General features: G+C 42.9%; 1 protein-coding gene across 7 annotated transcripts in view; it reads right to left on the bottom strand.

The window, feature by feature from the left end:
* Positions 1-13976, bottom strand: part of FBRSL1 (fibrosin like 1) — a 528725-nt gene that overhangs the window by 225782 nt on the left and 288967 nt on the right. The gene's annotated exons all lie outside the window — the stretch shown is intronic.

The following is a 13976-nucleotide window of genomic DNA, read 5'->3' as shown; positions in this document are numbered from 1 at the left end:
GCGCGAGACAAACCCAATGCAGGGGTTTAAAAAAAAAACCCGGATAGTACTTACCCGAATCCCCGCGCTCCGGTGACTTCTTATTTACCTTGCGAAGATGGCCGCCGGGATCTTCACCCACGGTGGACCGCAGGTCTTCTCCCATGGTGCACCGTGGGCTCTGTGCGTTCCATTGCCGATTCCAGCCTCCCGATTGGCTGGAATCGGCACACGTGATGGGGCGGAGCTACGAGGAGCAGCTCTCCGGCACGAGCGGCCCCATTCAGAAGGGAGAAGACCGGACTGCGCAAGCGCGTCTAATCGGGAGATTAAACGCTGAAATTAGACGGCACCATGGAAACGAGGACGCTAGCAACGGAACAGGTAAGTGAATAACTTCTGTATGGCTCATATTTAATGCACGATGTATATTACAAAGTGCATTAATATGGCCATACAGAAGTGTATACCCCCACTTGCTTTCGCGGGACAACCCCTTTAATAACAAGCCAACAGAACCCATCTTGTTTGTAGCCCGAGGTTGCCTGTATAATATAGATACATAGTTGCACAATGACATAAGGCCTCCCAACAATTTTTCTTTTCACTCAGCTGCTCCTTACTACAGGAAAGAACTCCTTGTACCATGACCCTTAGACCACGGAGAACAGCTCAGATACAACTGGGACGTATTGGTTGCATAAAGAAATTAAAATCCCCAAAATTATTTTAAACATTATTCAGGTCTTTAAAATTGATAGCCTATAATACGGATATTAGAACGGTGAGGGTCCGACTCTAAGCTACCCTAATGATCGGCTGTTTGAAGGGCCAAAAGTGCCTGATTGTTTACCAAGCACAACTCCATTATTTTAGTAGAGACTGTGCCAGATATTAGTTTTACTACACCTTTGTTCTATTCAAGTAAATGGCATTGAGCAGCTACTCAACAAGGAGTGCCACGTCACCCAAAAGTGGGTGACCAGTATGTTTCTGCATGTTTTCTTCATTCCTGTGCACATGTTCTTCTATAATTTTTTCTGGTTCATCATTTGCTAAATTAGAGTCACTTTCTTCAGAACTGGACAAATCTGATATTTATTTTCCTTCGTTATCATTTGAATTATCTAACTTTTTCAGAGACTTCTGTCTCACTTTCACTTGCAGTACTTCGGACTACGTTTAACAGTTGTAGGCTGATTCTATACGGTTGTCCGTTCCAAAGATGAACACCTATTTAATTATACTTTGTGATGGTGTTAAAATAAATGTTTTAAGCCTAGAATATGATCTTAACTTCTTACTACTGCATTTGTAACATTTTTGTGTCAATAGCTTACCCTAAAATGGAGATACTGTGAATAGAACTTTGTAGACATTTGGAGTGGAGTGTTTGAGTGTAAAGATGAGAAGCGTGAGAGACGCGCTATAATTTTGGCCCCACCGGGGGTACAGTCTAAAAGCAAAGCACTGGGCACTCAATGTGTTAAAGCACAGAGCTGTTCTGGGGACACAGTGTTTGCAGCACATTTAAGCAGCTGACCGAGGAACTCATTTAAAGTAATAAATTGTGCTCCTCCCCCCACTGCAGCCGGCTTTACCTACCCTTCACTTGGCCCTGCATGGGTGGAGATGACGGTCATACTCACTATTCCCAAACGACAGCGGTTGCATGTAAAATTAATATTTGGATAGGCTGCATACAGTTATAGGATGAGGAGCTCCTGTCAGACATCTTTAGCAGTGCCTATCTGCCAAGGTAAAATAAAACAGGACAAAATCCAACATATCTGATGTTGTTCCAACAACTCATGTTGGCAGACAAATTCAGCAAGCCCGTATACATATTAGAGCCTTACAGCGAAACAGCAGAGTATGATATACCAAACCACTTAACGTGACGGTAAATTCATGTGATTCATGTTCTACTTTTCTTGTACACAAACTTACACCCCTGATGCAGTTTCCGTAGCTGTAATTTTAAGGATACACTGTCCGTCACAATAAAATTGTCCACGGATGATATTACATAGCACGATCTGGGGCGATAAATCGCACGCAGATCACTTTTGAAGCACTTTCCATAGGATAACTACGGAAAGCGCAGCCTGATGTATACAAGCGGGAAATCCATAGTGATTTTTACGCTCGCGTCTAAAAATCGCAGCATGCTGCAATTATCCGCAATCAACCTATCATTAAGATAGGCTCATCGCGGTGACCTTTAGTGCTCCCCTGCGGCGGAACATCACTTGCGATATTCCGTCGCAGACGTGGACAGGCGGCCTAATGCAGAAGAAAGCTTGGAAACTGTAGCAGTGTTTAATATGTACACATCTTACGGATACCACAGTGCTTCATCACACCTGCATGAGCCGTATACACTACACACAACATTAAAGAAAACACTCATTAAAACGAGCTTTTGATACGCAGGACATTATAAAAGAGGTATGAAAACCCAGGAGTCCTCTGTTGTGAAGGCTGTATTTCAATGAATCGCAAAGGCACCATCCCTTCTACAGCAACATTATTAAGGTTTTCCTGAACAATGGCACTCAGATTATTAAACATAGCAGAGGCTTTTCTACTGAAACAGGTCATATTTGTGTTCATTATTTGCCAGCATCTTTTGAAAACCATTCTATGAGATCAGTGAAACTCTGTAACCAAATCTGGCGATGTGAATGTCAGCCCACATAGAGGATCAAATAAGCCTTCGAGTGAGTATATTTTGTTGATGCGCAGCACTTTTTCTGACTTGTGACTTCTGCGGCTAACCTCACTAGATGCTATCAGTCAATTCCAGTAAAGAAAAAAAATCAGGTGTGAGGTTTCCAAGACATGTTCGTGACAACAACTTTTTCACTCTATCTTCTGTGGACATACAGAAGCTACCATATCACTTGATTTCCCACTAACGCTAAAAGTACAAAAACAACCATGATAACAATCTTGGGTTTCAGAATAACTGTACAAAAAGCATACGTTTGGTTTTTCTCATGTCTGCTGACGTTCATTCACTTCTATGTGTCTTTATTTATAGTCTCAAGTATTGCACAAGTATTGCACAAGTTATGCTGACGAGCCAAGAGAGTCCAGAGTCCGGCTAATCCTGGCAGCCAGTCAATGAAGGACACTAAGAGTAGGACTACAAGTCATGTAATTAAAGGTATCTTTACACAGGCACGGGAGTTGCTCGATCTCTGAGCGACGACCTGTTTGTAATGAACAGAGGCAGGCGGTCGGAAGAGATCTGTCTCGCTCCATTCTTTGTCAAACTATTGCTCCTGTGTAAAAGTACTTCTATATCTGAGAGTCCCATCATGTAAAGATACCTTAAAGTTTTCAGGGAAAAGCACTGAGTATCACAATTTGTGTTTTATTTTTTGCTACTTCTGATTGCACCAAAGCTTACTACAAATTCAGTATGATGCAATCAGTCGCACAGCAGTGCATCCCATTCATTTCAATGGGGGACGTGTCCCACTTACCAATACTACACCATACAGAATAAACTAGGGAAAAACAGGCAAGAAACAAAGTCATAAGAAAGTGGTGTCAAACTTGCATGGATACTTCAACATATGAGCAATGTCCTTGTGTAGCCCTAGCTTCATAGAGCATTTATTGGGGGTTATCTGTCAATCACTTTTTGGAGACGACCCACTCAACACTATCTTGCAGGATATTGCCGTATTTATACTACCTGAATATTATTACAAATATTTATGTTTTGAAGAAATAAAAAGGGTTTAAGAAATAAATAGTGTTGTTTTTTTTTACGCATATGCATTGGAGAACAATTTGTGAAATAGACTTAAAAAGTACCTTAGTTGGATTAATAAGACATAAAGGAACCTGCCCAATGCCTTTTCACTATAAGACAGCGCAACATGTATATGCTCTATCCAGAATTCTGCAGGTTATTATATAATCTCCCCCCCCCGCCCCCACACACACACACACACACACACTCACACACTAGGATGTTACCTAAACACAGAGATTTTGACCATTCTGCAAGAGTTTGAGATCTATATAAAATCTTACATCTAAGCATGGGCATTAAACAGGAACCATGTGTCATCCAACATTATATGCCTCTGAATGTATTGAACCAAGAAGCAGCGAGACGATATTGCAAGTGAAGGAGATGTACTTTTCTCCCCCAAGTCATATTACTGTTTCAGCTGTAATACTGCAGACACGTTAACTTAATGAAGCCAGTGGTGTGAATAATGAAACTGTGATGAACAAGGAAATGGAATGCTTCTTTCGTTCCTTATGAAAGCTCACAGGAAATGCTGGCAAGTTGAACTGCGAATTGACAACCTGCATACCAAGTTGTTTAAGTTCAAACGGATTTTATTTAGTCATTTTTTCAACTTGTGTAAACAGTTACATAAAAACCTTGTTCATATATCTTACTTTGCATAGAAAAGAAATGACTAGTTTTTCTTAACCAAATAATTGTATGAAGAGAAAGAACTTCAGAAATTAGAGCTTGAAAGTAAGAGATATAGATTAAGAAGGATAGGTAAAAAAGATCTCCCACGCGCCCGGTGGGTGCGCCCCCCCCGTCAACTTATACTTTATATTTTCCTGGAGCCGTAGTGTTTTATCTAGATATTTCCCCTCTCAGGAGCCATTCCTTAATTCGGTCGGAAGATCGGAATGCCACCCATGTCGCCCACGTCGCATAGAACCTCTGGCGCCTGTTGTTATCCTTGGCGATGGTTTCCTCTAGTTGTTTTATACTATCTAAGTTTTCCAGCCAGGTAATTCTATTTGGGATTGTTGTCGACTTCCATAGCCTAGGGATCACCTGCCTCAAGGCCATGATAAAAAATCTGAGTAGGCCCTTCTTTGCTCCTGATATGGAACCTGGGAATATTGATAGCAGGGCCATTTCCGGAGTGAAGGTGATCCCGGCATGGGTCAGGGCATTGTATAGCCTGTTAACATCTTCCCACAGTTTCTTGATCCCAGGGCACGACCACCATATGTGTAGGAAGTTCCCTTCGTCTACTGCGCATCTCCAGCATCTACTTGATAGCTGAGGATATATTCTGGCTAATTTGGATGGTGTTTTGTACCACTGGGAAAGCAACTTGTAGTTCATTTCCTGCATTTTACCCGAGATTGACATCTTATGTGTCAGAGTCATAGCTTTTGACCAATCTCCGTCTGGAACTGGTCTCCCCAGTTCCCTTTCCCACTGTGCCTTGAACCCTACTGCTTCGTCTTTTGTTTCCTCCGCTAGCAGTATGCGATATGAGAGGGAGATCTCTTTCATTGGTGGTACCTTCGCCACACACAACTCCTCAAACCTCGTCAATGGTTTGTTTAGTGTTGCCACTGTACCCAGAGATCGAACGTAACATTGAATCTGCAAGTACTGGAACCACGCTCCGGCTACCGGACCCCCGGATCCCAGAATGTCTTTTAATGTTTTGAGATGCCCATTTTCCATCACATCTCTGATGCATGGTGTGGTGACCCCTAGCCTAGCTACTAGCGATCCGTCATCTGTCGGAATTGGCAGCCCAGGGTTTCCTACAAGTGGGGTGAGTTGTCCAGGACACGACACCAAGCCTTTTCTTTTCCCAAACCTGTCCCAAATTTCTAAAATATTTGTTAAGAGGGGAGGCAGTCTCAGTTCTTTCCTGTTTTCACCCCTGGGTATCCAGAACAAACCCCTTGCTTCCCCTGGTATTGTTTCCTGTTCCATATTCACCCAAAGTTTGGTGCTTCTATTGTGTAGAAGATCCAGGATGCATTTGCATATTGCTGCCTTGTAATATAAATCAAAGTCTGGAAGGCCTACTCCTCCCGCTTCCTTAGTTCTAGTGAGTGTTTTAAATTTTAGTCGTGGCCTGGATCTCCCCCAGACAAATTTCGTCGTTATTCGTCTGACACGAGTCATAAAGTCTCTAGGGAGCTTAATGGGAAGAGTCTGAAATAGATATAAAAGTCTAGGTAGGGAGACCATTTTTAAGACATTAATCCGACCGAACCATGACATTGTTAAGGACCTCCACAATTGTAAGTCTTTCTCTAGTTTGGAGAGCGCCGGTTTGTAATTAAGCTCAAAGAGTTGGTCTGGATTTGAGGTTAAAGTTATTCCCATACCAAGTTGTTTAGATAGGTTATAATTCAAAGACGAAGGTTTCAAGTTATGGACGTGCTCTGTGACCTGCGCAGGGAAGGGGAGGAGGTGAATTGTAACCACTTATTGTGAATGGTGGAGCCTATGTTGTGTTTATATAGGTGGTACCCAGGCTTATGCAGGACCTCGAGTGACGGAGCCAAGGTGGGTCACACACATCAGTAAAATTACATGTATTGTATATACTACTGTATATTTCACCTGTTTATTAAATAAGTGAAATTCATTGAAAACTGCCCCAGACAGCATGCTGCAGAGTAGATTATCAGCTCCCAGGGAGGTTCCACACAAAGCATTTTTAATAAAACAGCCATGCTCTTTGCAGCTTTTTTCCTATTTCTTTTCTTCTTTTGTCTTCTAAATGCTGCGGCCAGATGTTAGCTGCAAGGTACTGGGGAAATATAAAATGCACTAGACTATATAATTCATTTGCCATCCCAGACTACAATGCAAGTCCCTTGCAACTTCGACTTGCCTACGACCGATCTGCAATTTGCCAGTCTTTTTTCTCAACAGCCAAATCACATCTCTTAAACAGTAGAACAGCAGCAAATCACACAAGTCATACAACTTGTCTGAAAGTCGCTTACTATGTAGGCCTAGCCCTACGGGGTCTGTGTGGTCTCTTACTTTGTTAGTGAAGCAGAAAGAACACTGCTGGTTACAATTCAATGCAGTCAGCACTTTGTAGCTGCTGTATTATACACCACACAACAGTGGCAGCGTAACAGGACCTGGACGGCGGGGCTTTATTACAAGTCACACAAGAATAGCTTCTTATTGGCCAGGTGCACCAGGGACGTGCACTGAAGCTGCCCACACGGGTAAGGCCTGCGCTGTCGCTGGAGAACAGACCTTCTCACCACAGCAAGTATGAGGCGCCTGCCCTTTTTTATTGTCTCATCTCAGCAGCAACTATCCAATGTCTATGGGTTGTAAATAATAACTGTCAGAGATGGGCGCAAGGTCGTCCTCCAGGGTGCCACTCATTGCCAGGCACCAGATGCCGAGAGGCGCAGAGTAGTATTTGTGGGCAGTGCTGTACACAAACACTGTTACACTGGAGTTAAAAAATACATGGGCATAAATACATGCCCGCAGAGTCGCTACTGTTTACAATGTATCAGACCTGTCAGTCTGGAGTCCAGGACAGAAGAGACATTAATGAGAATGCTGCATGCAGATCAGAGCGCTGTGTACACTGTAACAAACCTTCAGATGTTTCGCATACATCCTCAAAGACACACTCATATCAATTAGCTGAAATGACATATACAGCATACATACATGTATGCACAGATACACACATTCGTAACATGGCATTAGTATATTGAACAAGTTGGCGTTTGCAACGTCCACCATATGTATGAGGGAATTACAGAAAATCCTACCGTAAGCACCTACAATCAACGTAAGTATTTTTCACATTTCAGGCCAGCAATAGGCATTTGATGGTTGCCATTTCTTGCCACCTACAGCCAATTTCATAGTAGCTTGGGTATGGCAATATATCAGCATGCTACATTTTATGTAATCCTTGTGCCGTCTCCACTTAGATTTACAAGATCCAGTTTATCTACTCTGTGAATTTTTTCATCTATGAAACTAAAGCTTTACATCATAAACTATTAATACATCAAGACAAATTTATACTGTACATATAGCAGCAATAACCACCTCCCTGGCTGCAGTACATGCCAGGTAAGTATTAAGTCCATGCCAGTAGTAAGTGCACCATGTCCAGCTGTCTCATTGCCACAACCCAAAGAGTATATTCACACAGCATAATCCCATATAGATCTTTCTGGACAGATTGATCTTCTAAAAGCTGCATCAGAAAACCGCAGCTATGCACATTTATACCTGCAGATCTACCTGCGGATTTAACCCTTTTGCATGCAGAATGGCCAACACTGAAATGGTGTGTAATCTGCGTCAAGAAGTGACGTCCCCTTTTCTATATAGATAATAGCACATATTCACATATGTAATGGATGCAGATGTGCGGCAGAATCGACACAGATTCTATTGCTAAAATCAACTGTGATAACATGCCCTTAGTGAGGGGCTAACCACACTGGTTTTAGCTCCATCTGTTTCACCAATGGACTTCTGAGGTGTTTCTCGGCCTGACCACTGGTCTCCAGACCCAAGCATGCAGCATCATGCACATGATGCTTCGAATTTGGGTCAGGAGACCCGTGATCAAGTTGGAAGACTTTTCGGAAGTCCGCACATATTACCTTTCATTGTAATCCTGCCTGTGATGATGAGAGGACTGCTGAAAAGTTTACTCTACAGAACAGGAACTACTAGATTCCAAGACTGTTTTATAAAAACATGAGACTCATGTGTTTAGAGTGTTAAAGCAGCAGAAATGCAGTCCTAAACTCTTGCTCAGGACCTAAACATTGCGGGTTGAAGCCCCATGTAGTTCAGGTAGTCAGCTCAAGGTTGACTCAGCCTTCCATCCTTCCGAGGTCGGTAAAATGAGTACCCAGCTTGGTGGAGGTTAAAGGATAATTGGGTAAGGCAATGGCAAACCACCCCGCAAAAGCCAAGAAAACGTCACAATCTGATGTCACCCTAGGAGTCGGCCATGACTCGGTGCTTGCACAAGGGGACTTTACCTTTATAAAAATAAACCGTTACTTGGACAAGAAAAATCAAAAATTCTTAAAAAATGTATATATTAAGACATTCCCTTTTATGACAGTACAGCAGACAGATCTACTACGTCTTACAGGTGATTTTAGTACCTATTATCCTTGGCAAGGTGCCACATTGCTTGACATCCCTTATTAGCTACTGAGTAAAATGGCTATATACACACACATTAGAGAAATGTTTTCCCCTCTTTCCCTTACAACATCAAGACAACATTTAGACTATTTAAATGGTTTAAAAGATGCAGTAGTGATGCTGGGAATCCACTTGTCTGAGCTAATGATGCCTGGAGCTCTGTAATGTCACCCAGCAGGAACTGCGAACAGAGACACGGAGGAGCAGCTACTGGTCTGTAGATGAGATTTTGCAGAAAGAAGGCACGTTGACAGATATTCTGTTTGCCGGAGGATGCAGCTGAACACCATAATTTTATAGTAACCATGATGGATTTCCATCACATAAAAAGCTCCCACTGCTCTACATCAGTACGTGAATTTATCAGTGTTACAGAGACTGCCAAAACAGGAATAGCAGACACTAGCACCTTTTTTAGCTTATGTCTTGGCAGACAGTATGCACATTATAGATGAGAACATAAAATGTAACTCAGAAATAATAATGTGTTGGGAGAGTTAAACATTACTTCTTAAATAATTACAATTTGTTAGTCACACACGTCACCCCTACAAACGGACAACAAATCACAGCCCCACAGCTACCACAGGCGGACTTTGTTACTGCAGCTGCGTCTGTTCTTCAGAAGGGATGATGGGTTGGATAGAGCTCTACTCATGAACTGCACTGCATGATAGGAATAAAGGATAGGGGATGGTCATAGCTTTTTATATGGTCGGGCACCCCTTGTCAGTATCAAATTATACTGCAATATGTCAATCTAAAAACCCAATCAGAGTGGACGGCCCATTGTCTGTGTTTAGATGGATATAAAGTGCAGAGGAGAAAAAAATAGACATGATCGACGCAACCAAATTAAAGAGTCCGAGAGAGTATAAACACGTGTTTTGTGGCTAGGGCACAATTTTCACTAGTAAGGAGGTCTATGAAGGAAGTGTGCCTGTAACCACAATAGGGCTGCCTGTCCACGGGCGTTGCGATATCCTGCGATGGATCTCTGCCACGGGAGCCTTTGCCGGGGAGCAGGAGCCAGCTGACGGATCTCCACGGCGAGCTTATCTATCTGACAGATAGGCTCACCGCGGAGAATCACGGCATGCTGCGATTTGAATCCCACAAGCAGAGAATCGCTATGATTCTCTGCTTGTGGACAGGGGGGCTGCGCTTTCTATAGCAACGCTATGTAAAGCGGGCATTGCGTTTCCCATGGCCGGATTATCGCCGTGGGGAACGCAATCCAAAAACGCCTTTGGTCAGGTAACTTAACACGGAACCACAGTCAGAATTTCAATCGGCTAACGCAGTGTCCAAACATGAGGAATCCTTTGTAATGGTCAGGAACAGATGGAGAAGTAAAAGATGGTTAATGACTACAATTAGACATCGACTAAAAGTCAATGGATTTAGGTGTAATGAATTACAGTCTTCAACTTGCTTCATCAGTGCTGTACTGTTTTATCTGGCCTGTAATATAATAGCTGCAGACTGACTGTGTGACACTACTAAGCAGGCCATACACATTAGACCGTTGCCAGAACAAGTTCTTCCTCTTAACCCCTCCATATGTGCTTGGAATGGGCTGGCAGAGTAAAGGCCCTTTTGCATGGGCCGATAATAGTTCGAATTCCCGTGATCCAGCGAGAATGTGAACGAGTATTGTTCAGTGTAAATAAATGCGCAAACGTAACGACGGAAGGTCCCGAAGCCACAGGAATGATCGTCTCTAGGACAACCTGTCGGGCATGTGCACCAGACAGGTTGGCCCATGTAAAAGGGCCCGAAGCCACTACCAAACTCCTGGGGTAGCTGTCAATTACTGATAGGACCGCCCAATGGACTGTTCAGCTCAGAAGGTTTTGTTGCACAACATCAAACATGTTCTCCACATCAGAGGTGAACAACGTGAGCCCCTTTGTCGCTTGAGTCTGTAGTTAAGTTCCTTCCATACACGCTGTAGCGCGTCACGATTATCTAACGCAATGGCTTCAGTGAAGCGTATTCGCAGATCATACATAGTGGATGGTAATGGGGGCTTGTAGACTATCTTTAACAGTCTCCTAGAGAAAAATAACACAAGTTGTAAGGTTTGGGGAACATGGAGGCCAAGGAATAAGATCACTATCGTCATGACCGGCACGGCCAATTCATCTGCTTGGTAGTTGCCTATTGAGCTCACGTCTGACTTAATTGTGAAAATGGAGAGGTGCCCCATCTGGTTAGAAGATGAAACCTGGGATTTCCTATCCAGCTGCGGTAGAAGCCATCTCTGTAGCATCCAGGTACGAAATCCCCGGGATTGTATCTTCATTGAAAAAGGGTCCATTCACTTTCCTACAGGCTCTAGTGTAAAACACATTCCCCGTGGGGGAGTCATGCATACGCTGCACGTAGACAGGTGGGTTTACCCTCCCCAGATTCTGACATTACATTTGCTAACTGTTCCCAAAAGATGGATGTCGGCTTCATCACTACAGATTCCATGAAGCCATCACTTCCCATTAGAGTTTGCAGACTCTGTGGGGCCTGCGCCGACGCGCTCCACTGTCTCCACGCCGACTGGTGGACGGACGGATGAGTTTCACTTACAGATACTATATTTTTCATTAAAACTGGAGTACGACTTACGAATTGTGTGCCACTGGGTGAATCTTCACCAAACTTTGTTCGAAAATGATGTTGCGCACTAACGACCGACCGGGAGACGTGAAAACCAAGGAACAAAACGCTCTCCAGCTTCTGTTGGCAGACATTTTGTCTCATATCCCCCCCAGTGACGAAGTCTGCAGAATACCATGTTTTGGTCCTCATTTAGCGAAACTAACATTACGACTGTCCTTGTTGCTCATAGCAACCAATCATAGAGCTGTTTCCTTTTTACCTCATCGGCTTGAGAAATAAAACCTGTGCTGTGATTGGTTGCTATGAGCAACAACAAGGACAGTCTTAATGAAATTTTTTTACAGTTTTCATTAATATCAAATGTATGTATCTGAGTACCATTAAAAGGAACCTGTCACTTGGCTAAAGCACCATAAAAGTAACAGGTGACAGTGAGCTGGGCGCTGCAATTTTCATACTCACCCGCTACTGGGTTCCCATGGTGCCCACCTGTGAAGTCCACCATGGTGCCCACATGTGCGCACGCTTTCCTATACAAGCCTATGGGGGTCAAATCTTCAGGCTCTGTGGACTTCATGGAGGAACATCATGGGAAAAGGCAGCAAGTGTTTTAAAAAGCTCCCCACCACGTCACCACTTGGAACAGCGCCATAACGGTTTATGGTGGTATTCCTGCTGACAGTGTCCCTTTAAAGGAATATTCAAAGCACAAACTAACATTTAAAAGTGAATGTACATCACCAAAAAAAGTCATTTTATAATAGGTTCACTGTACCCGGTCTAGCTACTTTTTTCAGTTTTAATCTAGGTCACGTGACCCTCTGCCTGAAAAGTAACTCCACTTTTTCTGACATCTTGTCTGCATTAGCTACTTCCTCCCCCATGTACAGCCTCAAACATCCTGTGAGCAGTGCATGATGGGAGGACAGGGGCGGAGGCACTGTGCTGTATGTGCAGTTCAGAGTATCAGTGGGTCCGGTCTGTCTGCTTCAGGAGCTTTCTCTGGCACCCAGTGAGAGGGGGGTTGGTGCTGTGGGCGGAGCTACAGTGGTGGCCAGTAAACCAGCTCTATGCATGCTGGGAGTTGTAGGGAACAGTCTGTTGTGTTTACTGCAGAAGTGATGCATGTAAACTGCAGCAGATTGGCAGCTGCAAGGGATGAAGAAGAGGGTCCAGAGCAGCAGATAAGTAGTGGCAACCTGTCCCTTTTATCTGTATCAGATTTCAGCATTTTTAGAATTGCTATTTTGTGTCCAGAAAACCCCTTTAGGCAAGATCACTTACCTTTTTGGGGTTATGTTAATGTTCTACTGATTTCAGGAGAGAAACTGCAGGGATTTTTATTAATTCCGGCATGGACGACGACCAATGTTGGGGCCCAGAAGTCAGCGTTTTCGGATTATTGAGGCCCCAGTAGTAAAAGATTGATAAACTATACACTTAAGAATAATAGGGGATTACAACTTTTGATTTTTTTAAAATACTTTACGGGAGAGATCTGAAGCCCCAAATCTTTCACATGTAAAGTATGGTTACTTTGTCTTCTGAATGAGCAAAAGAGGTTGTACAATTGGGCAACTCCCAACATAAGACTCCTGCGAGCAAAATTAGCAGAAAATAGACCACATTGTTCTTTTCTACTGAGAGATTTCTAGAATGAAAAGCAGTTCCCTGTAGCATCGTATGGAAGATATGTACTATCCCCTATATTTATTTCAGAGGAAATGCTGAGTGTTCTCTAACGAGAGCAATATGTTAAATACATATGTTAAATACAGCCTGGCATATTTTCCTAATAATTTTCTAGCTAGATATTTGTTATCAATTTTTCCCTGAACTACATTAACATATTTTTATCAAACACTCTCCCTTATTAGTGCTGAAAGTCAAATGTCTCCTTGCTTGTGGGAACCGGATCCTACCCAACTAGCAGACGGAAGATATTTACATTGGTTTTCTCTTCCAAGAACAACTTGTCAGTGCTGTGAAAGTCAGGGACTTAAAAAAAATAATACTAGGTGTTTATGCCAGCTATGTAAATGCCCCTGGTAGAAAATTTAGGATGTGGTTATAATAATTGTTCATCATTTTCACACAACTCTTCTCAACTTTTAACTTCATATATATGAGCATTAATTAATAAGGGGAAATCATTGCTACTCTGAAAGAATAAGAACATGTAGGATATGTGTAAAGCATAAATATGTACATGAATCACCGGGCAAATCATCCTAATCATTCCATGCATATAAATCTGGGAGAGAGGGGACATATACATAAAGGGAGCACCAAGGAGCACTATTTTACAGTGGAGATGATGAATGCTGGTAATACAGACGTACAGAGAAGTGGCGTATGGCTCCATGGATTTACTGTTCACATAAATATAACATTTGCTACTTAA

Source organism: Eleutherodactylus coqui, chromosome 5 (genome assembly GCF_035609145.1).
Source record: "Eleutherodactylus coqui strain aEleCoq1 chromosome 5, aEleCoq1.hap1, whole genome shotgun sequence".
NCBI lineage: Eukaryota > Metazoa > Chordata > Amphibia > Anura > Eleutherodactylidae > Eleutherodactylus > Eleutherodactylus coqui.
The sequence above is the reverse complement of the archived record's forward strand: the minus strand, read 5'-3'. Positions and strand labels throughout refer to the sequence as shown.